This window comes from Bombus impatiens, unplaced genomic scaffold, assembly GCF_000188095.3.
Source record: "Bombus impatiens unplaced genomic scaffold, BIMP_2.2 scf_0203, whole genome shotgun sequence".
Lineage (NCBI taxonomy): Eukaryota > Metazoa > Arthropoda > Insecta > Hymenoptera > Apidae > Bombus > Bombus impatiens.
Genome location: NT_176622.1, coordinates 1209655 through 1231134, shown reverse-complemented (window position 1 = coordinate 1231134; position 21480 = coordinate 1209655). Strand labels below are relative to the sequence as shown.

General features: G+C 37.6%; 2 long non-coding RNA genes across 2 annotated transcripts; both read right to left on the bottom strand.

Moving 5' to 3' along the window:
• Window positions 1–4099: 4099 nt before the first annotated feature.
• Window positions 4100–6937, bottom strand: LOC117151427. Its single transcript, XR_004461341.1, has 3 exons — window positions 6637–6937; window positions 5564–6556; window positions 4100–5486 (listed from the first exon to the last, which is right to left on the bottom strand). It is a non-coding gene; the product is annotated as an uncharacterized LOC117151427 (long non-coding RNA).
• Window positions 6938–10181: 3244 nt separating this feature from the next.
• Window positions 10182–12546, bottom strand: LOC117151428. The gene is made up of 3 exons (XR_004461342.1): window positions 11452–12546; window positions 10767–10894; window positions 10182–10677 (listed from the first exon to the last, which is right to left on the bottom strand). It is a non-coding gene; the product is annotated as an uncharacterized LOC117151428 (long non-coding RNA).
• Between the last annotated feature and the right edge of the window lie 8934 nt (window positions 12547–21480).

The window sequence follows — 21480 nt, the reverse complement described above, 5'->3', positions numbered from 1 at the left end:
TCCTTGTATTCGTATTTATATTTGTTTCCTTATTTGGTACTTATTATTTTAAAAAATATGACACCTCTCTTGTTGTTAAAATTTCTTCTAAAATTTCTTTTTCCTTTAAAAAATTTGTTACCTTTCTTGGATTTTGTGGAGGCATGTTATGTTACATGTTATGAAGGCTATTGTATAGATAATCTGATAAGTGTATGATCCGTAGGAGCTAATGAAAATGGGATGGCCGGCAAAGTGGCGCCCTCCCTTCGACAACTTCGATCGAACCAACACTCTCTTCTCCCTCTTTCCCTCTCTATTCTTCCTCCTTCGTCTTCCTTCTATCGTCATGTTTTCCTTCTTCTTTCAAGAACGTACCAATTACGTTTATTACTCCATTTAATGTCCCACATCGAATCATTTTTTAAATTAATCGATCCCTCGATCGCTAATAGCACTTAAATTTTTAATTCTAAAAAGGAAAACAAAGAAAAGGAAAGAATTTCGAAGATTTTACAGAGCATTTGTTCTTCGTGTTTTTTCTCGTGAATATACGACAGAATTACAGTTCCTCATACAGATTCTACTGGAAACTCAAGCGACATTGCTAGCCAGGATTGAATCTTCCAAACATCACTTCCAAGTTTCCATTCGTCGGATTAGGTATCTTTGAAACTTTCAAGCCACCTACACAGACGTCCAAAAATATGTGGACATTCACTTATTTTTGATGGAATATAAATTAGTTACGAAACTTAAGAATAGAAAGTCTTAAAACAATTTCCTCCATTATCAGAGTTATCGCAGAATGTCGCACGATAAAATCTGTTTTTGAAAGTTAGTATACAATAAAAGGATTGACATCTATAAGCGTCAAGCAGTTGCATTCTGTGGCAGCTTTTTGGTTAACGAGTTCATTATACTCTGCTCATCATGATGATTGTCAAGCTATAAATAGAAAAGCATATCCCAAATTGCACTATTGTACTTTATTGCTACGACAGTATTTGAAACCTTTTGATACTTTGACAAGTCATGTACTTCATTTTAATATACTATTGATAAGATTTTAAACAATTTAAATTTTGTATGATGCGCAATACCTGATTCTACATGAAGATACTGAGTATTGTTGATTGTTAATAAAAATACACCAGTGTCCACATACTTGCGAGCGACAGTGTATGTACACACTTACGTTCTCCTTAAACTTTAGTATCTTTTTGTATCTTCTTTATCGATTATCCGTTTCTCGATCGGTAGGGAAGTCTTGGTGACTCCGCAAACGAATGTGACAAACTTCATTAACATGACACGCTCGACAGGAGTAGCTCTTAGAGTCGGTCAAGTTCGTGGCTGTAGGTTGTTGAAGTAATTAAAGGGTCGTTGGTTAAAGCGGTAAACAACTCGGCCGGAAATTCGCGGATAACAAGATGCCTCTGGCGCTGGCTCGTCTCGTTTCTGCGAGCGGACTCCAGCGTTTTATCGTGTGTATAGTAGAAAAGTTGAAAAGGTGATTAGACAAAAGAATGACAGGTCTGATCAATTCTTTCTGATAGACCCAACGCAATCATAAAGATAAGTGTACGTATATTGGCCGAAAGTGTCGCGTACGCAGTCGGTAATAACCACTAGGATACCCTATGATATTTAAGAAAATACGAATGGTTTTCGTTGCTTTCGTTTACTAATTGTTTTATCACGAGTCTGTTATTTTATTCGCATCATATGTATCGCATAATGTAAAATATTCATTAAAATAAAATTTATTGCAGGTTTTCAGTAAATGCAATAGATAAGTGACCTAATAGTAGTTGTGGCCTGCAGTGTGTGAGCACCCTAGATGGTGCGGGAACGGCTCTTGGTCGTGGTCCATATTTTTCACGGATCTTACATATACAAACTAGATCATATAGCGACGCGTGATTGATAGAGAACAGTACTACTATTGTCCACTGTACATGTACCGCTAATCATCTTCCCAGCTCTTCACACACACGCACATACGGTCCCTCATAGTGAAATAGCAGGTCGTAAAGATTTGTAGCCGTAAAAAAGAATCGTATATCAGAATTCATACTTTTATGGACGCGCGTAAAGGAATGGAAGCTAAACAGAGATTTGTTCCATTAATTATTACAACCAGTGAATTATTTTAGATATTGTAGATATCAAGTCATCCTGTAAGTAATGTTTTTTGAACTGAATTTAAAACAACGAAAGTTACTACCGGAATGTATAAAATCGAGATAAAAAACTTAGTATTTTTTTTTATTTTACAATTTCATCACTGTAACCGTGTACTCTTGGCGTTTTAAAGTCTTATAATTCATTATCGCAACTTTAGTAATAAGCACACGAAAAGCATTCTTCCAACTTTTTCTATTCTTCTTTTTCTTTTTCGCTTTGATTACGGTCTTATACGTGCGCCGCGTTTCCATTAATTCAATAAGCTCGATAAATCCGTTCGCATTCAGTTAGAAACGTCGAAAATTCCAGCTCAAGATCTTCTTCCACTCTGCGATGGAATAGCAGATGTTTCGACGCGTTTCAACTGCGGAAATTTAAAATTCAAACAAAAGTAATCGTGGTCTCGCAGTACGTATTCGTTTGTAGGGTTTCGTCCCGATTTTACTATTGTTTGTTTCACGGAAGTAAGTTTCCTCGCGACTCAGGGAAATGTGGGTCACCGGTGATCCACGTGGCACGGAACGTGATACGGGTTAACTAAAGAACTTTTTCTTTGTCACGTATTTTTACCTCCTAATCGCTTTGGTATGATAATTTTTTATATCACATATCAACATAGATATACGTGTATCGATCATAAGCAGAAAATAGTTCTAAAATTCAGTATATTGTCAATTAATCTCACGTTACAATTACAATTACAAAGGACAATTAATCTCAATTGTCCTTTTATTTGGTTTTGAGATTGAACATTTTTCCGTGCTCAATTAATAATTTGTAATGATATTATTATATAACGCAAAAGCAATTTTTTCTCCAAGAAAACGACCACAGTTGACCAAACAAGCTCTATACACATACATTCCCGCTCATAAGTATCATTACTGCGTTTCTTGTCATTTGGCACAATGTACTCTCTATACCATATAGATTGAGATTTGCAGTAGGATTCTCGAAGCGTCCTATTCGATAGAATTCAGATTACAAAGCTGCATGGATGAACAAATAATTATACAAATATGCTACGATATTCAAATATTTAGAACAAATTTCTGCTTTCTACGTATACTGCATCGCAACTTTGCATGAATATAAAATTCTGCTCGATCAATCGTCTCCTGGATACTTTAGATCAATTTCCATATTTCCAATGAAACTGATAGATATTCTAATACTTATAAACGGGGCTATACGTATTCATAAACCAATACAACATGTACGTTTTACCGAACGCATATACAGCGATGCATAAATATAAAGTGAACTCAAATTTCAAGCCCAAAATCATCATTCACTGGATGGAAGCTTACTTAACCACGTTATCGAGTTAAACACCTTCGAACCGGTTCCCTTTAAACCAACGATTAATTACAACGATATGTATCCGAATGAAAAAAAGGCGAGGAAAAAAAAAGAGCAAGCTCTTTTTCGCAGGAAAGAGAGGGAAACCCGAAGGAATCGCGAGACGAAATCACGCGCGAGCGCGAACGACACGGGGATTAGAAGGATATAGGATGGTGGGGGAAAGGTTGAGTGGTGGGGGCCGCTATTGGTGGCGCGCTGTCGATGAGTGGGGGTGAGTTAGGGGTAGTCAGCGCCTCCACAGAGGGTGAGTCTCAGTCGCCAATCGGTCAGCCTGTCGCACGGCTGGGTCTCGGAATCCCTGTGTGCGAGTAACGCTGATCAGCGCGCGCGCGCGCGCCTCGCCACACACGTACGCGCGATCAGACAAGGACGACGGGGCAGCAGCGGTGCGTGGAGACCGGAATTTGCATTTTCTCAGACGTGTGATAAAAAGAAGAAGAAAAAAAAAAAGAAACAGAACAAGAATATAATCCAAATCGGTGGAAGAGTTACGGAAAAGAAGAAACATAGGAGGAATCGTGGATGGAAGTTGTATATAGCCGATTAACAGCGATCATCCTCAGTCTAGTCGAACTATAGGCGAAACGTGTCCGGGACGCGTTTCCCGAACGCGTACCGCAACCGGTCAGCGCGTGTGCACCCGACTACGATCGATCCTTAGGGCGATACGATCCAGAAACGCGATGGACGGAACCACCCTGCTTAACCAGCGAAGATAACGCCTTCCGAGAAGATCAACCTGCTTGGAATACGTATTCACATCGGTACGATCGACACACCAGATTCGATTCGTCCATTTTTAGCCATATACACGATGTCCACAATGTCCGCTCTTGGAATGATCGTTGCGGTCGCGTGGTGCGCCACCAAACTCTCCCTTTCTCTTTTTCCCTCCCTTTAGGCCCTCTTCTCGCTACTCGTCTACTCCTTACAGTTCTCTTTCTCTTACTTTTCTCTCTTTCACGTTTTTCCAATATACGAATACCTTCTTTCGGTATTGGCTGTTGGTTACGCGCGACGATATTCGTGGAAGGGCTCGAAGGTATTTCGTTGGAATTGTTTGATTGGTAGATGAAAGAGCTCGAGTCGTATTTACGTCGGTTGTTTGGTAAGAGGAATTCCTGCGAGTGGACCGCTCCAGTACGTTCGACTGATCGACGAACGGAGACGTGTGCATTGAGTTATACCAAGGGACGAAACAAGCGGTGTGGAAGGTTGCGGAGCAAGGTCAGGAGAGACGCGGTGACGCTGGGGTAGAGTCGTGGCGGTTTCCATCACAATCGTAGGGTCCCTTTTGAATCGTGGATACGACGGAGTTGCGTTGAGTAGAGGAGTAGAGAAGTGGAGCGCGTGGATCAATCGGTGGGCTAACCTCTAGAGACGCTGTTGGAAAGCGTTCGTTGGATAGGTCAGGATGCAGCTACCTGTCAGAAATCAGAAATCGTGACTCCTCTGCATAGTGATCTTTTATGCTCTATACGATATAATCAATGGTATAATTAAATAGAGTTTGCCTGTCTCTCTCTCTCTCTCTCTCTTTCCATCGTTTGGCTCTTCCATTAATTTCAATTCTTCGCTCCTTTAATCATACTATTCGTTTGAGAACGATTTCATCAAGGATAGAACAGAGTATATCCTCTGTGGTCTATCGGACGTAAGAAACTTTTGACGAATTAAAGACACGTCGGCGACGATTTGTCATTCTATCGCGAGATAGAACGATCCTTTTGAAGGTGATGCGGACAAAAGGTAACGACCGAACGTTTCCACGGGTCTGCCGCAATTCTGCATCAGCCTCTGTCAGGAGCGAAAATATTTGGGTCACCGAGGGTCAAGGAGGCTCGAAATTCCCGTCGATTTCACGAATTCCTCTTTCATTCCGGATCTTCGAATTCATCTCAAAAATCCCCAGACAAGAAAGGGTTGCTATTACACAATTTCAAGCATAGAATCTAGAAAATTAGGATTTTCCAATGATCAGACTCGGTCGAATTTCAGTTCCTCTATAAGTATCTTAATATCGAAATACCTTTAGTCCAGTTTCACCGTGGCTCGTCGTTTTCAGTTTCAAGCATGCAATCTATAAAATTCGGAATTCTCCAAAGATCAGCTTACACCAAATTTCAACCCCGTGTTATCGTCAATTTGTTCTCCTCAATAGCAGAATCCCATTAGCACGTTGACTGTCGGCGATGGTCACCGGTGCTTACTTACACAACGTCTACAACATGATAAATTTCACGGACAAAAAGATCTTCGACGATGTGAATGACTCAGCAACACTCGGCAAAGTATGAGCAAATACTGTATAATATTTTACAACAAACTGAACGTTATGGTGTAGCATGTTTCAAAATGTCGTGACCCTCAGGACGAAATATATAAAATTCGCGTGCTGGTCAACGTGTTAAACACATTGCTCTCTACGAAGTCTCGTCGTTCGTGTACCAAAGACTGGATCGATCTACGAGCAGGACGTGCTACGGGACAATGCGTACTCGCCAGGGTGCACAGCCTGCGTACGGAATCAACGTGATCAACGTCGCAACCTCTGATATGTGTCTACCCACACGAATCGTTGTTCTCTCATTGGAAAATTCGTACGTGCGTGTAAATTGGCCGAACGACTCGTTAATTAACGAATTGCTCGTTCTTCGAAAATTACTCCTCGTATGACACGTTACGTATTCGAACGTTGAAAACCACTGTAGTTGCTTGACGTCAGAGAAGCGTCGAGCTTTGCTTCTCGATTCATTCGAGGTTTCGTCGACAAAAGAGGACAATTTCGACAACGTTTACGATGATTATCGCCCTTGTCGCGGGCTTTCTTTCACCGCACCGGTGCAGTGACGCGGGTTCTGGATTTCTGCCAGGTTCACAGGTCGCCAGATTCGCCAACCCGATAACGATGTTCTCGTGCGTTTCCGATACGGGACAGTATCTTCTTTTATCTTCTAGTCCAGCATACTATTCTTTGATGTATCGTCTGTCACAGCTTTTCCAACGAAGACGCTCGTTTCGTCTGGAATTTGTATTTTACATATACTTCCGCCCCTAACTATCTTCGAATATTTAGTGCAGATTTCCGCATGAATATCTTACTTGAGTTTCTTTTATAGATTTATCGTGTCGTCCTGCAATGTCGATGTTATTTATTACGCTGTTTATTAGATGATAAAACAGAGGTTTCGCATGATCTTGCCTGCCATCTGTTTGCTTTTCACCGTGCAGTCTATTTAATACGTTTATTTCTTGCAGAGTCCGGTGTTTCTATATCTTTGGGTGGGAATTAACCACTTGAGATTGATAAACAGGAGAGCAAAGCGGCGTACCTTTTCGTTTACCAATATTTCTAATAAGTTTATCAATATGTTTCTTAATCGATATTTTCCACATCTTCCAAAAACTGATATTAGTTGTTAATAAATATTGCTTACACTGTCCAAGAGCAACATCAGGACTGTAGGGCAACGTAATAAACTCATAGAAGAAATCAAAGAACTCATAGAAGTTTACGTGAAATCCGGAAATACGTCAGTATCCAGATACTTACGGATGGATGTAGTTCTCTGTACTATTATTATTTATTCCTGATCCAGTGCCTTTCAGCTTTGGATGGTTTCCGGTTACATCTTCATTTACGTTTTACACGGCTTTGCATATCCTTTGTTTAAATAATTCTATCTGACAGTTTTACCTAATTACCTGAAAGTTAACATACTCTGTTAACATTGCACGTCTCTTTGACGTTAGACATCTCTATACTATTCTTCGATCCATTCTCTGTCGAAGCTTTTTTGACGAAGAAACGCATCTCCCCGTTTGGAATTCTTTTTGTTTATTCGTAACACCGCATCGTGAATAACGTTAAGCGAGGCAGAGAGTTTATCTTCTTACGGTGGCACAGAGATCGTTCATCCAATTATGTAAAGTGGCGACAAGGGACGAGTGATGAGATTATTACTGGAACCAGCTAGCAGCCACTGGATTCTTCTCGAGATGCAATAACGTCATAAGAATAATACAAACTCTGGACTCTCTAAATCGCATTGTAAGCAGGGTTGGGTTTGAGTCAAAGGATTTTTGGAGAATTCCTTTTTTGAAATAACCTAATATGATTTACGTAGCTTTCTTCTGATATGGATTGGACTATGTCAGAATATTGGCAAAGTATTGTGATATATCGTGTGATTGTCCTTTCTAATATTAGGTTAATTCCGCATCAGGCTCTACTCCTTAAAATTGTTTGGTTTAAAGGATCCTTCTTTTATTTTGACGATCTTTCTCTTCGCATCTTTCCATTTAGATCAGCACTTTCATTTTAGAATACCATAATATAATTCGTGTATTCTTTTTCTCATGCAAGATTAAATCTAAGATTAGCAGATTCTTCTTAAAATATTGAATATATCTTTTCTGCATTCTTCTTCCTACGTTCAACGCTCAGTCTTAGATCAGAACCCTCATCTTGAAATTCCAATTATAATTTCCAGTTATTCCTCTTCTTTGTTTTCAAACAAGCCTCGCAGTAGATGATTCTGTTCATAAAATATAATTCGGTATGTCTTCTTTTCTCTGCTTTCCTGGATGCTGTATTCGGCTGGATCGTTAGTAATCGCGATCAGAGTGAAAAAGTATCGATCAAAAATAATAAACACAGGGCGGAGATCGCGTTGCATCATCGAATTCATCGGCGTCCCGCTGTTCCTCTCGGTTTGCGGATAGATTGGGTTATGAATTTGCTTGACCTCTCGTGGGAAATTGAAAACCGTATACGTTCCCTGTTACCTCATGGCCCGAATACTATTTCGCACGTTCCACATGACCGATCTATGCGCTGGCTTTTTCACCCTGCTCTTTATGCTATTCTTCATCCTTCTTCCGAGAGTTTAGCCTTTCCTTTCAACCGTTCAAAGCCTCTACGATCTTCCACGCTACGAGTTCATCCGCCTTTCTCTCGATTCTCCTTCTGTTTCTCTCTTTTTGTCCCCAGCATCAGTTTCTTGATCCTGCTTACCCCTGCAGCGTGGATCGTTTAACTCTGAGTCTTTCCATCCTTAACATCGTGGATAATTTCTTCCATTTTTTGTTCTGAAATTACAAGAAATAGGAATTAGTGATATCTGTTAGCGCTATTTCATACTCATACTACTAAATAATTTTATGGACGTAATTAAACAAATGGAACCTAGATTGAAAATTGTTTTTTCTATTAAATATTGCGAGGAGAATTGTACTTTGAATATTTTACATACAGTTGCTTATTACGTACGTTTTTTTACATTTTTACAGCTTCAAATTTCACGTAAATCCATAAAAATCCGCAGTCTAGTTGTATCTAACTTATTCGCTACACTACTGTCTCTCTTCTCTCATTCCCAGCATTAATTACTCGATCCTGCTTGCTTTTAGCGCGTGGATCCTTTAACTTTATTTCATTCCACTCTTGTTATCGCGGACAATTTTTCCCATTTTTTGCTCTGACATTACGAGAAATTGGAACTGGCGATATCAAACTTACCTGGGAAATCGTAATTTGCCTTTGCGAGCGAATAAAAAAATAAATGAAATTTGCTTTGTTCGAAGTTATATTGCGGAAAAAGATCGAAAAGGATCGCTTCTTCCGATAAAGGGCAATCTTCTTCAATTACGACCAAGTATAATCTGAAGTTCTTTCGAATATATCACACCGTGTCTCCAATATTTAGATGATCTTTCTACTCGTTTCTTCAAACTCTGTAATTACAAATTACCGTTATAACGTCTACAGCAAAGTGGCGGAAGTACTATAACGTACAAGCGCAAAACTCGTAGTCAAAGAATTCCAAACGAATATAAATACGAAATACGCGCAAAACAGTGCATAATACAAGGGAAAAAGTCTTCATCCATATATCTACCAGAAATCGGGAAAATCTGCGGAGACGCACCCTTGCGAATTTATAAAATTTCCCTGAAAAGTCGTTATTTAAATTATTCGTTCTAACTACTCAAATGATTCTGCTATTAAAAGAAGCGGAGAAAGTGGTGCACTCCGTAGCAAAGGAAACCGCTTTATCTTTCAACAATATCAGACTCCGATCTACCACATCCTCCGCTTAATCTCCAAAGATTATCTACAATTGCCAGTGTTCCATTCTATTTAACGTACTTTCATCGACGATTATCTCGATCAACCGGAGGATCCCCACTAAGAAGGAAAATGTAGTAAATTATTTTCGCGAGTTCTCGACCGAGGAACGTTCCACAGTCCATTATCAATCGAGTCGAAATAAATCGCAGTCCGATGGACCTAGAATGTAACGCGGTGGGTGTAGGGCAAGTGGTAGGGGAAACGAAGGCAGTATCCGATGTCTCGATTCTCGAACGGATTTCTCCGCGTCGTCCTACATGCCGGCCATTGCACAGACGATCTGGCGTCGGTCGATTTTATAATTTATGTCGCGAGATCGCCGAAATGGCTTTACGAGCGGTGCCCCCGTGGCACGAATCGCGGAAAACGACGTTTGCGGATTGCGAAACAGGGGCATTTGCGCGCGCTCACCACTGACGTCATTCCGCGTTACGAATTTACCAAGGGGCTGCGAACTTTTCGATCCTATATACGATATACGTACGCGTGTACGACGTACATGTATCATGCCAACCTGCTGTTTCTTTTTTTCCTCTGTGTTTCGCCTCTTCCCCTTTCCCCCTTTTTTTTCTCTCGCTTTTTATAGACGCTTTCATGTAAAACACCTGTCGGTGATCGTTCGATTGAACGAAAGACCGATTGACAATAGAAACACGATCCTCCCTCGATGCGTTTTAGATATCGATGCTGGGTTTCACCGGTTTTTTCCTGTTTGGAAGTATTCGTTTGCTCAGATATCGGAATCGGTTTTTCGTTGCGGCGACATCTTCTTTTTAATTATTCTTTTACAATTTATCTCCTGTATCTCTACCTTTACGTGGTTTCTTCTCTTCTGTTTAGTTGGCTCGTATATGCGTCTTTTCGTCTGTGTACTTTCGATCCGTTAAATGAGGGAAATAAGTTAAGTCGCTGACCAAAGTGCCTTCAATTACTCGGTCGCTCTTCACTAACTCTGTCGGTAACTCGTTTAAGCCGAGTGTCTCAGTTCCTCCAGTGTATCGTTTATATTTCTATTAAAAATACATAATTCGTTTTGGTAAGTCTTGATTTTATTTCTGGAAAAGGTTTCTGATTGAATAACGATTCGGTTAATACTTACGCTGCTACCGAGATTACATCCTTCTCGAGGAAAGATACGTTTCTTTTTATCAGAAGCGTTTTTGCATCGAGTTTTACTTATCGACTCTGATTTAGGGGATTCGAACGATAAGCAACGAAACTAGGATCCTGTTGCACAGAAATTTACCAATTGATAATATTAGAGAATTGACAAGTTACAGGTTATAACTCGCATCTTGTAACATTTACTTCTAAATACATCATTCGTTTTAGTAACAAACTTGCTACCGTAATGCAGGAGAATTTATAGCTTACTCTATATATAGCGAGCAAGAGAAAGTTTAAATAGGTATAAGTGCGGGTACAAAAACATATGATAATTTTAAAACACAGTATTGCACTTGTCAAGAGTAGTGAATAAATATATATATATATACCCTATACATATAACCTATGAGACTGCCAGCAACATAGTGGAAAGTATCAAATATAAAAGTTATTAATACGTGCGTATACGCAAATAAATTATTTAACAGCTTTAAACTTTCTTTCATCTGCTACTGTATCTATACACTGCACCACAGTTTCTTCTCTTTTTTTCTTAATAGATTAACGAATATTTAACATGCAACGGCGAGCATGCACCACTAGCATCGCTAACATTGTTGAAATAATTACTATAATTAGCCAAACGCAACTGACGCATTAATATCAATAGTCTTCACCTTATATCTCTGTTCAGAAATATTCTGAAATATTTCCATTCATTACCACCGCTTCTATCCCAATTCTCCACCCTATCCCCACCCATCTATCGATCTATCAATCTCCCTTGCCCTTTGCCTTCTTGCAGGTGCAAGGTGAGCCCGAAAACGCGTTCCTGTTTCAAGGAAGGTAGGAAGGTCGATCGATCGGCGTGCGACGCCTTTGAAACGAAACGCCTGCTTTCTTCGAACGCGTCGAACATCTCTCCTATTTCGGCGAAAACTTTCACGGTCCTTCTCGAACGTTGTACTGGAAATGGCTAGTCCATGGCTAACGTGATCGAAGTCAAAGCAATTCCTTTGCTCGAGCTTTTACAACGTTCAGCCAGCCATCTGGCTCTCTTCCGTTTGTCTTTTGGCCTCTCTGCGCTTTCAGTGCGATTTCTTTGAGGAAGGTGAACATTTTCAGAGAGCCTCCCTGTCCACTTTGTCGTCCCTTTAATTGCTCTTCACATTGTACTCATAGGGTGCGAATTCAATTAGGTTGGATGGTTTTTTTTTATATCATTGTAACCTGCTGGAACGAAGAATCGATAGAGTAGCAATTTGAGGTTAGGTTGATGAGGAGATCGTGTATGATTAAGAAATTGGAAGATTAGCAAGAGTTCTTGGGGTGTACGAGAACAGAGTTTCTCATGGAAGATTGTTTGATGAGAATAGTTAATTTTATAGGAGAATGGCAGGTGGTATAATTTTCTATAGGACAGAGTACCTTTACACTCATTGTCAAAAGAGATTAAAAGCGACGAGGTCGATGAACTCGAAGATAAGACTGGCGTAATGCTTTCTAGCTCTTCAAATTACTAACGAGGAAGGTTCTCGAGTTAAAGTCTGGGAAACCTCTTTGGGAAGTAATTTCAGTGGTTAACCTCAAACATTCGCGTCACAGCTACTTACATATATACAATGGTTACAAATGCGCTTGTATCGCAGTGTATTTACTATAGCATCTATATATCGATTGATTAAGTATATTTAGTTCTATTTAATACTTTCATATGATTACAAAAATTTAATACTATGAAAATAAAATACGGAGTCTGATATAAAAAAAACACTTTGTTAGAAAATAAGAATACATACAAGTACTCTTTGTAGCCACTGTATTATAAATATGTTTTGTGGTATCTTATACGGCGAACAGGAGAAAGCTTAACAGTGCTACTTGTGCATAAGAGTGTAAGAAAAATTTCTATTGAACATTTCTTTGTACCAAAAACTCGTCTTATTCAGAACGAACAATTATATTATACGTTCAATTTTCTCGTCAATCATAATTCAGTTTCGTAAAATCACAGCGTCTCTTCTATTTCACACTTCAAACTTTCTTTTCATCGCCACTGTAGACTACATATGTAGTCGCTTTAAAATTGCACCTGAATAAGAAATTCACATACTGTATTCGACTATCAAATGCAAATTCATATTACCATTTCTGGCTTCGACCAATCTGGAATACAGTTTTGGTAGTGGAATAATATCGTTGAAAGCTACGCAGAGATCAGCGAGCTGGAAGGTTTCTAGAGAAGCGAAAAACGATCGGAGTAATCGCGCGTTTTTCTTGATGGCGTCTATCGGGAAGGTGGTAAAAGCATAGTCTTGGCGGTTCGATCGATTACTCGGTGGAACTCGGGAGGGAAAAGGGGTGGCAGCCGTGCCAAAAACTCCTCCCACGAAAAATGATGGGCTACCTTGAGATACGGTTCGCTTTCTGGTGAGTAGAGAGAAGACCGCTCGAAATCCGGGTGACCTCCTTCTCGACACGGTCTTTGCCCTCCTTCTTCGTCTTTTCTCTCATCCCTTCAAGCTCGTACTGGCACTCCTCCCAGTGACAAGCTGATCTCCCGGAAGTGTCGCCTCCGGTTCGGTCCCCGTGTCGGTGACGACTCAGGGAAATACCGATCGGAAAATGGAAAATCGTTGTCTCGACTCTTGATAGTTTGTTTCGAGACTTCCGGGAATACTCCGGTTTTTCCTACGGTATACTGTGTTTATTATCTTAAGATATCCAGGATGTTGTCAGATTTCTGTTGCTCTGTTTGCTCGAGAATCTCGGTGTTACATATAAATAATGAGTACTTGCGAATAATTTAGTTTGAAAGGTTCTCTGGTCTACGATGTTTGAGACTTATTTTCGAAATTTAGGATTTTCCTGATACTCTCCTGGAGATTAGATTCCTTGAGTTAGGAATTGAATAATTTGGATCTCCGTTAGAACATATTAAAAGCCTGGAAAATATTCGATTATTTACAAGATTTGCTGAATGAAAGTCGTGATCCTCGAGGCATTAGAGATTCAAAAATACCTTGGTATTCTTGATGGTCGTTAAAAAATAAACAATTGATGATCCATGAAAGACAATAGCAACCATCTTGTGTGAGTAAACGACGGATCGTCCGTTCGTTGTCTTTTTATCGGGAAAGCTCGCCATCGATCGTTAGGCGAACTACTTTTCCGCTTTCGGTCGACCTTCGAACGCTATTAGAATTCTTGCGAATCGGACTCGTTGCCCGATTTCGTTGCTTCCAATATTACTACTCGCTTTCTTCACGTGCCACTCTAAAATAGCATAGACCTAGGGATATAAGTTGAAAATAAAGAAACAGCCAGGTCAATAGATTCTTTCACATCCTCATTTGAATCGTTAAATCGTTCTGAAATGTAATTAATCCACAAAATATACGTTTACAGAAAAATGAGCCTTTCAGAAACAAAATTGGCTAACTCCACTTCTTATAAACTTATCAATTTCACATAAATCAGATGCGCATAATTGGTATTCAATATCTCAAAAAAGGAATCTTATGTTCATACAGTTCCATATGAAATTATATGATATGGCTCCAAGAAGTATTTGTACATACCTTTTATTTTCTAATAAAGCGTTTTTTTTTTTTGTCAGGTTTTATATTTTTCATTTTCATAGTGTCTTCTTTAATTATGTGTAGTCACTGCAAAATGATAGGAAACTCTATATACTTGGGCTTAATTAATCAGTACATAAGTATTATAATAAATACTATGATGTACAAATACTTTTTGTAGCCACTCTAAATTTATTTATCATAAGCAGAACTATCTGCTTATACTAATAAATGATTGTAAATTCCAATGAGGATTTTATAAAGTAATGTTTGTAATTGTTTAATAAAAAAATGTTTCTGAGCGATGCGTTTGTCACAAAGAAAAAGTTTTCTTAGGGAATCGTAGCTTCGTCAATTCTCTAGGCGATTCTTGCTCTCACCTCCGGTTACTTCCAGACAAATCGGATAAGTCGCTCCTGCAGGGGACGGTATCATCGATTCTCCTTACCCCGATGCTTCCTTTACCAGTTGTTCGCGAACAAAACCCACGAGAATGACGGAGTATTCATGAAAATTGTATGGAATAGATGGTTTTAGGCCGTTCGACTCACCTTTGAGATTCCTTGTCTTCTCATTTGTCGCTTCCTCACTATCCGTCGTATAATAGACGCACTTTGTCGCGTTCTCGATTTACTCGCTTAAGGGTGGATTAACAAAACTTCTACTCGTTCAGCCAGCGTTGAGATATTGAGTTTGAGTAACTTTTCGCCTGGAGAATATGCTGAAATGAAGATAGATTACTCTTTTGTAAGATACTGAATATTAATTTATAAGAAATTATTAGTAGAGATTTTGTATATATAATATTATACATACATATACATTTACAGAAAATATAATGAGGCAAAAATACATATAATATGAAGGAATATATAAAATATCGAAAGTATGATACGTGTCATAATTGTTAGTAGATAAATAATCCTCTAATTAGATTCCATTTTTGGAAATATATTTACAAATATAGGAATTTTCGTTAATTATTGATTGGCATTGGTAATATTGATTTCTCAATTGACCAACTAGATAGCTGATATTTTACACTCGATATATATATTTGTGCGGGGATTCTCAATCTGCTTACCACCTTATCTTGTTGTAAAATCACATTTGCTAGATTGCTGATATTTTGGACTCGATTATTTAATTTATGCAGGAACTCACGATCTTCTTATGACATCATTCTGGAAGTTCCTTTCGCATTAAAGATACATCTCGATATTTGCATTAACGAAAGTTAAAAAGGCGAGACGACCCAGTTTATGCGTTAAGAAATTTGATACGCTACCAAGTTTCGTTAATCTTCTCTTATGAGTAATAACCTTCGTATTCATGTCAAGTATAGCGCGAAATTCTCGAACATTTCTTCGATTTTACATTCCACAGGAATTCGAGGTTGTGATACATTCAAAGAGCCTGTAATTCCAGAATCACAATTTCAATCCCAAAACGAATCGAGTCCATGAAAATTCTCGGTGGTTTTCGTGGACGTTGGCGATCCAATTTTCTGCTAGTGCGGATGCCCTTGCGACTTCCGGTCCGCACGAACTGTTCCGTCCTGATTTTATTCAGTGCCCTTCATTTCACTTGCAGATTTTGTGGTTCTCTTTCGACCCGTCTTATCTATACGCTTTAATTCAATTGTCATGCCTCGAAACTTTCTGTGTTGGTCCATCATTGAATCATCGGAAGCCCTCATGCCTGAAAGAAAGAAATATTGGCTTGTAATATAAATTCGTCCTGTTCTTATATTTCTTACGACACTTGCATGTATCGCATGCACAAAAATAATATTTTATAATTATATAAATTCATTTTGTTTTTACATTTGTTACAACATATGTATCCAATACATTACATACACAGAAACAGAATGAATTTATGTTACAATCCAATATAATGACATATGAAAGTGTTTGAACACTACCATAGAAAACTTTCATATATTATACAAAAGATTTTGACGTTTCATTGGTGCTGTAATGAAGCACAAGCGTCATAATTACAATGGTAACATTTGAAGTAAATCTGAAGATGTATATAAAAGTTAGAAAATATTTATTTCAAACATATATTTAATTAAAAATAACATTTTAAACATATGGTTCATGTTAAAGACGGCTCAACTGTATATTGTTGTTTACTAATATAATTAATAATTGACTGTTCACATATTTTGGCCATTTCTATGAAGTGTATGTCTATAACAAATATCTTGAAATTTCTATATACATCTTCAAATTTTACCAATATAATTTCAATATTCATATCTCATTACAGTGCTTCAATGGCTTGTTTATTGAATTTTTTCTCAGTCACTGAATTCTATTGTAACTAAAAATAAATCTATTTTCTTAACTACAAATAATTTCATTTTTTTTCTAAATTTACATGTAACGTAACTTTTTTTTAGGCAAATATCATCGATTTTTTTTCTCGAATTTAAATTCGAAAATTGAATTATAGAAAAGCAGGATTTTTGAAGTTTTGCAAAATTAAAGCTCGTTCATGCGTAAAATTTTATGGTATCTACAGATATTTTAACCAGTAATTCGTGCATCCTATTAACGAGTTCGTTTCTTGTACAATACTCCAGTGGCACTGCTCACGAAAAATTAAATTCCATGTGGTTAATTAGCCCTTTGATGCGACGTATTTTCAACAAGCACGCAAACATCGATGCTCCTTGACAGTGTGAGTTTGGTTTGTTCCAATTGCATCTGAATTTTATCCGTGTGAAAGAATCCAAAAGCGCTCAAACGTTGTTGGTACTTTGCTCAGGGCCAGCTTTTATATTCATTTTAAACTGTAACTAAAAACAAATGAATTACGACACATTTCCAAGTGAACAGTTTCTTATGTAAATTCATAGAATTCATATACATAATTCGTATAATTTATATCTCATATAATTTTTGTATATCATATGAAAAGAACATGACGAATAATTAAAAAATTTTATTCTATTTGGTTGTGAAATTATATCTCTTTTTTTTTGTACCACAGTAAATCCTTCAAAGATACCCATTATCACAATATTAGATATACTTTCGGTTGATCATACTTAACCTATTCTTGAACTTAAAAAGTTTTATCTTTCTAACCACTTTAGCCATTAATTGTAAATAAGTGACATGAAAATCAAAAAGTCAAAATTTCTTTAGTCGGCCTGTGAAATCTATCTAACCTTTTAACAAAAATAGTTATAGAAAGAACGTCTTTAAAATACTGATATACAAACATTATTTATTTCTAAGATGTCATTAAAGAAGAGTTTTTCCTTGTTTTGAAAAAATATATCGTGAATTGCTTTTAAAAGATGGTATAAAAAAAACACGGTGGAAATGAAAGTGTACGAAAAGTTACCATAGGAGTAATTTTAAGACGACACTAGACAACGAGTTCTATCGATATCAAGAGCAATCCCCAGTGACAGCTAGGCTAGAGAAACAAAGGACGGCGAGAGAACGAGCCAGGATCTGGCACTGGTGCAACGCTAAGAGAAGAAAAATAATCTTCCCCTTGAGTGAACTGAACGCTATTCTGCTCGAATTCTCGTCCCCAGATACTAAGCTTCATTCGATACGTCTTATAGTTGTTCATAAAATATTTAAAGGAAACGTTCGAGCACAGATTCGTTTTTGAGAAAAATCGCCTCTATCAAATGTCGTAATATCGATAGTATCGACAAGCATCCCGGCTTTTGCAGACGTGTGAGATGCGATTAAACGATATCTATAGCGCGGAGGGAAAAATGTTTCAGGAAACTTTGTAGTTGTTCCTCTTTTGTTTGAAATTCAGTGACGATGCACAGAAATAGAGCTTTTTTCAAAACACAAGTCCAACTGGCCGTGGTCGTTTATTCTCGTTCTGGGTGAATGTTCTTCTTAACCTCAAACTTTAGTGCAGACTGAATGATCGAATTCGACTTTCTTAAAAATTTCTTTCTATTCTTTCAACTGTTCGTTTAACTTGATTATCTGGATCTTCTCCTACAATTAATTATTAATTAATAGTATCGGTGAATTGACAAGTGATAATTACAGGTTATAGGCTTCTATATATTTCGCGAAAAGTTACAAATTTATGTCGAACAAGACATGTCAAATTAAAATTTATATATTATATAATTAGTAAAATTCATTTGTGAGTTTTTGATTCATTATCAAACTTACTACTTTTATGGAAACAAAATTTATTAATGCTAGTAACTTTTAACTCGCGACATATTTTTGTGAGCAGTATTTTACTGTTTGTAGAATTCTTTCGACTGCACCCTGTAAATTAAATCAGTCATAATAGTAGGTTGTTTAAGATGGTCGATATAATGGTCGATAGGTAATCGATAAACGCTTGTGACGTCACAGTATATCAAGCTCGACTATATAATTATGGCAGACAGGATACGTGGATAAGCTGACGCCGCAGATATCATATAAACCTATTTCCGTGTGAAAACAAAGGAAATTAGCTGCTACCAAGCGACTCGATTCCACGTAATTGAAGAGTTTAAATGGCAAATCGTGTACGTCTTGAAGAAGAAAGCTATTGTAAATACCATACTCGATACTAGACTTAATTATGTTGAAACTATTGACGAGTAAAGCATAAATGTTGTAAGTGATATATGGAATAATTCACTTTAATTTCTAAAATTATTGCAAATTATTACAGTTAAAATCGTAAGTGTCAGTTTATTTATCTAGTTATTTATTTATTGAATTTCGAAAGTTCATAACTTCTTTCATTACATACATCAATATTAGAATTAATATTTGCACTTTCAAACATAATTTGTAGAATGATTTATAATTTCATGCTTTTCTCTTGCAATTAATATGAGGGAAATTTTACATAATGTGATCAATATGAGGGATCTATAATTTATAATAAATCGAACAAGCGTTAATTTTATATCAACACAGTTTTCACTTACCGAAAATCATCACTCGTGGCGCTTACATCGTTTATCGATTACAAAGAGTAAATCGAGTTCGATTGAATTCACCAATTGGCATTTAGGAAGAGAAGAACAACACTTCTAAGATTGGATATAATTCGAAGATATCGCAGCAATTTTCTGCGATTCTTTCGATTAACTTTATCTAACCTGGAAACAGTGGCATTTCGGAAGTTGGATCGATTTGAAAGAGGTTGTATTCGAAAGACGCTTTAGCCTTGGGAATCAATGGCAAACAAACGTTGCGTTATTGGAACCTACGGATCGGAAGACCGGTGAAGCTTGCAACGTGATTGGTGTTGTTTTGAATCCGTTGTTGAGTTTTCGAGTGCAATCGACGGCCGATCTTCCCGAGATCCAGAGTATCGAACCGTACGGTACGTATCGTAGCTTTTTTCCGATTGGAAACACCGTATTTTCCCTGTATTTTGTTACCACGTAATGTGGAATGGTAGGATTCGTCGTCTGATACGGTAAAATTGGAATTTGTGAGGTTAGGAATTAGAATTTTTTCATCGAAAGGATCATACTGTTTGATAAAGTTTAATTCCGACTTTAGTTTCTGTTTTTCAAACTGAACATACAAATAAAATTTGTATTTTTTAAATTATATTTAGGCAATACAATTTTTATTGTGTTGAATACAATTTTATCGCCTATATACAAATTATATATGTATGTGTATATATGTTTCAATAGTTACTGAATGTATATATGAATACATACATATGTTTCAATAGTTACTGAATGAATAATTGTAAGATAAGGAATTGAAACTTAATAAAAACTTTGTTTTCTCTTTTTTCCTAGTAACTTCTATGAAGTCTACGCCTCTACATACAGATTCTATACATTGCAATAGTTACTAGAAAAAGCATAAATCAAGACTACAAATAATTTTTCTTCTTTTGTTATTTTAGTAATATTTTCTTTCAAGTCTTTAGATTTTAGTTACTTTCACATCACTCTGTGTTACTATCATTTTCAAATTATTCGCATGATCTACTCATATTCCCAGGGTCTGATCGATCGAGAATAAAGGACAGGAGCCGGGGATCTTCGTTTTTCGTTTGTGCCACGCATGACAAGCGTTAAAACACGACACAACATCGTAGCATGTGCGCAGGATTTCATTGTCAATCAAATGCTTCCAACCCAATTATTCTCATCTTTCGGAAAGCTCAAGGATCCCGAGGACGTCCGCGGGCACTGTTACGCGACCAATCGCGTCATGGCAACGATCTCCTCTCGTGGGCCGCTGTTTCGAGTAAATACGACTCCACGGATCCATAAAGATAACTCGCAGCGATTTATTGCCAGCGACATGAAAACGCAATTTTATCTTTCACTGTTGGCAGCTCCACGTCCGCGTCCCCGTTCGACCAGAAAAATAGCTTGTGCTTTAATATTAATACGCTCAGGCATCAAGATATTTTTCACGATTTATCGTTTTATACTTGTTTATTCATGTACTTCGACTCGTCTTTTTCGACAAAATTATAACATTTCAACTCTTCCACGCGTATACGCAATACTATCTTTTCATAAGTTATTAATAGACTGCGGATATTTATGCAAATTTGTATCATAAACTACCAGGGCTAAAGAAATGTAACCTACGCAATGATTTCTTTAAATATTGTACTTTGAATATTCTATCTATTTTTGCGTGTCACGTGTATTTCACGAACCTTTAAAGTTTCTACAAACTTATATCTGTCCAATTTGGTTGTCAATTAATTACGAACGCGTTTGTTTTCGATGTTAAAATCTTACTGCATTATGTCCCCCTTGCATAAGCATCTCAAGCCAAAAAGCAATTTTCTTCTAATTAGAAAATAATTCGATTCCGAAAGAGTTAGATGTTGGAAGAAAATCAACTTTACAAAAATACTATTTTCAATTTTCTTTCGTTGCAGCACTTAAGGAGTATACCCTCGACCTTCAGCAAGACTGCACGCGTCTCCTCTCAAATCACAACCAGCATAGAATCTAACCGATCATCGAGCTTCACCTGCCATCGAGAACCAACAACCGCGATAAAAGAAAGAACGCGAGAACGCCAGAATCGGCCGACGAAGATGTGATCGAGAATTCCTCTTGTACTACGTCCCCCTGTCTAAGGGATGTCCTCCTCCGCGGGCACCAGCTGCACCGACGCCGAG